This window comes from Argiope bruennichi, chromosome 7, assembly GCF_947563725.1.
Source record: "Argiope bruennichi chromosome 7, qqArgBrue1.1, whole genome shotgun sequence".
Lineage (NCBI taxonomy): Eukaryota > Metazoa > Arthropoda > Arachnida > Araneae > Araneidae > Argiope > Argiope bruennichi.
In genome coordinates, this window is record NC_079157.1 from 37404816 (window position 1) to 37409557 (window position 4742).

Below are 4742 nucleotides of genomic sequence, written 5' to 3' on the forward strand. Positions count from 1 at the left end.
ATATTGATATCGATTAATGTGTGGCAACAGCGATGTAAATTAATGTTTTCCAAAATTTTATACTATTCTAATATTTTTTTAAATTTCTTTTCTCATGACGGGAATTATAGTTGAGAAGTAACTTAAAATACAAGAAATTATGAAAATATAATTTTCTACATTATTGTAAATATTTTCTTAACAGAATCTGAATGCTTTCTAATGCGTTCATAATATCACGTGATACAAGTAATCATCCATCTCCATATCGTAAATTTTGCAGTTAAAAATCCCAGAGTTTCCAATTCAATCGATCAATCAATATCCTAATATGGCTAACTCTGAATAAAGTATGTTTATTTTCTTTTAAGCATTTTACAGATTCTTTTATAATACATAGAACAATAAATACTTATTTTTAATCATTATTTCGCTCTCTTTAGGGAATCTCAATAAATTGACAAACACAGAGATAATAAGTTTCACTACTATGAAATATTTCAAGTACGTAAATTTCTCCACTGATTTTTCCCCTTATATGTTATTAAATGTTTTTGGCACTTTTAAATCATAATTTAATGATAAAACTATTTTTTTCCCTTGTAGTCGAAGGAGAGCTGCTGCTTCCGTTAAAGATCCAAAAGAAAGGGAAACATTCTTTTAAAAAATATAATTTCAATGCTTCATCATGTAATAAGATGAATGTGAACTTACTAACAATTTTTCACGATGAATATCATCTTAGATGCGTCTCTAAGTAAAGAATCTTTTATCTGCAGATTATAGTATGAATGAAAACGCATGAAATTAAAGGCAATTTTGAAATCCTATTTATAACGGCGCCAGTTATAACTGATATTGTAATGGCATACTTTGAGAGGTGTAAATATTTTTCTATTTAAATAAACTGTACCAGTTTTACTCAATATTGTAATATTGGGAAAGAGATTCCAAAAGTCATCGAAGATAAAATCACCACAAGAGATAAAGTTACGCAAATAAGGTTTGACCCGAGAACACAGCACCAAGATATCACAAAACTTTTTTTTTTTCTACAAATCATTAAGATGTCATATATTAAAACATATTAAACAAACGCCCTATAATTTGAGTGAATTATATGGAATTTTTCCAATTCTTGAATCTAGATGACAATTTAAGCAAATAAAAAACTTAACATAGAACTAATTTTTGAAAAAATCTGTATTTTAACAGGCGGCAATTCAACGAAATTTCAAAATGGAATTTGTTAGCCGTTAATACATTTATATATATATATATATATAAGAGAGAGTTTTTAAAATTTAAGTATCCATTTTCCAATTTTGCCTCTTTTAAATAACAGGAAAGAATTACATCATAAATTTATCTAATAGTACATTTGTACCAAAAAAAATTACTATATTTGTTTCTTTCTTCCGTTTTTTCGGAGATGGAAAAGATCCTTCAGTGAAATGCATGGTTTTTAGAGATTTCATAAAAGGTTCCAAAAGAGAATGAAATATCAGCATTTATCTTTGAAAGAATAAAACTTCTGAAACCTAGTGGCGTAACAATCCAGGGATCTATATATATATATATATATATATATATATATATATACACACTCGGTCTCATGAAGGCGAAACGTCAGAGCATTCTTGTCACTTCTTTTTTTTTTTTTTAATTTAGCCCGAAAAATGGGCGACAAAAGAATACCATGTACTATATATATCAAGGGCACCACTAGTTATTTCCTTTTTCGGCTTTCTCACAATTAGATTCAGATAAGAAAACCAAGAAGGCATTTTTGAACTTTTCAGTCAACCGAAATTTTATTCAGACTTACAGAATTTTGTTGAAAAGATCATACATTGAAATTAATCTCTCTAGCCTTTTATATTTTGAATGTCCGCACTCGTGCAGTCCACATGATGATCCAACACAATTCTGGTTATAAAACAGTATATCATTTTTTTACTCAGACCTAGAATATTGAGAATTATCTAGTTCAGTAAAAGGATTTCGTTCACCTTTCAAAAGAAATTTAGTCTTGATAAGAAGATTTGAGTTAATGTTTTCGCAGATTGACAGAATTTCAAAACTTCAAAGATGGCCAAAACATGGATATGGATGAAAATCGCGATATCGCATATGTGATGATTGCTTTCTTTTTGTATGATTTATAAGGGAAAAGATAGCTAAGGAAAGTATCGCCTAAAGTTAGCAATATAGCACCTTTTATTTGGTTCTTTTCTCCCTCTCCCTCGAATTAATAATATAGTTTATACTGAATAGTTAAAGAGGGAGGGAGGTAACACAATCGCGTAAAATCATGTCAAGTTTCTATTTCTCTTCTCGAATGTTATCACTCAAATATAACGTTTTTTTCCCCTTCATATTATAAGAAAACAAAGTATGAATTTTGTATACTTTTCTTTCGATTGATTGATTATTTCTAACTTTAATAAAGATCTATAATTTTGACCATGAAACGAAATTCATACTCTATTTGCATCTTCGCGGCAAGGCGTTCGAATACAAAGAATAAATGAGTAAACATGTAACCAACCTTTGGAAAAATTTGGTCTAAAATTTAGTCAGAGCCTCCCTTCTCTATGAAAGGGCCCGGGTGCATGAAACAATTTGGTGCCCTAAATTTTTTGCAAAGTAAAAAAAAAAAAAAAAAAAAAAAAAATGCGAACACGTATTACTATTGCATGTTCGTTTGATGTGTAATCTTTTGTTTTTGCTATTAATCACTTCAGGAAAATTACAACTTTTTTCAATTTCTTTCTCGATGCTTAGTATAGCAAGTACATTTAAGCATTATGCACACATGCTTAACCGAAGACAATTCTTTATTAATTTTAATTTGCTGAAAGAGCGGTCTGCATTTTTTATTGTAACTGACAATGTAAAAAAAAATGATTATTAATTAGTATATATTGCAATATATGTTGAGCGTTGTTTACATCTCTTTCATTTAAAATCAAATCCCGTTGCAAAACAATCATTTGGATTAGAACTTCACCTGCATCGATAATATAAAACGTTACAACATCTTTGGAACATTTTTCTAATTTATGTTTTTCTGAATTTTTTATATCAGTGATTAATTTGAAATACTTTTAAATCTACCTTCCATCTGTACAATAACAATATCAGTTACAGAGTAAAAAAATAACATCTAAATTTCTCAACTGGGTTTTCTATAATATCAGTTTCTGATGTTTTGAAATATAATTTTTCTCTTTTTTCCGAATTTGTTTTTCAGGAAAATATTCTGAAAGATTCAAATTAAGAGCTATCGCTTTTGCTAAAAATGAATTAAATTTTGTTCTAAAATTTTGGATTTCAGTTTCAATTTTATTGACTAACTTAAAAGCCCACTCGGGAGCAATTATTTTTGCATGAAATAGTTTATTAATAGTGCTAAATTTGGACAATATTGTAAACCATACTATTAAACATAAAATAAATGTCATTTCTTGCATTGAATCCGATAGACTTTTAGCTTCGGATACCGCTGTATTATTGTTTTTTCCTCAATAAATTCTTCTAGGGCATTACAAGTCTGTTCAAACCCATATATACATTGCTTCAATTGCATCTATTTTGGCTTGCCAACGAGTGTTGCATAATGGTTTTAGATTTATGTTTAAATGCTTTTATAGAATTTCCCATCTTTTTATAGATAAACTTGCAACATTCAAAAAAAAAAAAAAAAAAAAAAAACATTATATACTTCTAGAAGTGGCATTACAAATTAATAAAGTAAAAGAGTGTCATAGGCAAGGCCCATAAATTGAGTGAGAGTTTAGAGCAATTATTCTAAAACGTATACCTTTATATTTTTCCTTTCATGTTGCAACTGTTGTTGTATACCTGTTTACTATAATCCATATCTAAATCAAGCTCATTTAATATTGCCAATAGAACTTTTGCTAATCCTTCTCCGGTCACACCAGTTACTTTAATAAACCCTATAAAAGAATCAATTATAGTTAATCTATTCGCTTCAAAATTTAAATATCTAATAAAGACTGAAGTCTCTTTTTATGGGAAATATCAGAAGTAGAATCCCTTTGGATAATGTAATACATGATTGCTTTTGTATCTTCTTTAATTTTGTTAAGAACTTCATTTCCTAACGCAGGAATAATTAGTTCTTGTGACATATTGTGCTAAATCATGTACAATTCTATTTTTGGAATTTTTTATTCTGTTCATATGTACTCATATGATCCATTCTGTTCATATGAGTACAAAGTCGTATTTATTTAATAATTCAATTAATATGAATATTTCAAAACCCATCGATTGTTCGATTTAAATTTCATCCAATCTTCTTCTTCCTGTCCCACTATAACCGTTCAGGACATTATTTTAGTTCTTGATCACATTGAGCTCCTCAGAATCGCGGGGCACTGGTACATAGTATCTGCCGCACTCCTCAGATAGCGGCCCTGGATTTAATACTCAGTTATATTTTTACGCAAAATAATGCACCAAATTTCATCCACCTATCTCCTTGAGCAATTATGCTTGCGAATAGATACCTCATTTACAGATTTCATTCAAACTTTAACAGAAAAACCACACATTTGTGTTAACTTTATTCCTCTTGTTTAAAACTGTTTGATTTATTGTGCTCACAGAGAAGACACAGATTCACGGATATAATTCCAAAAATGTGTTTTTCATATTCATAGAGATAAATAAAATGTAGGTTTCATCAAATTCAAACAACCTTTTTTTTTTTTTTTTTGATAGATTACAAT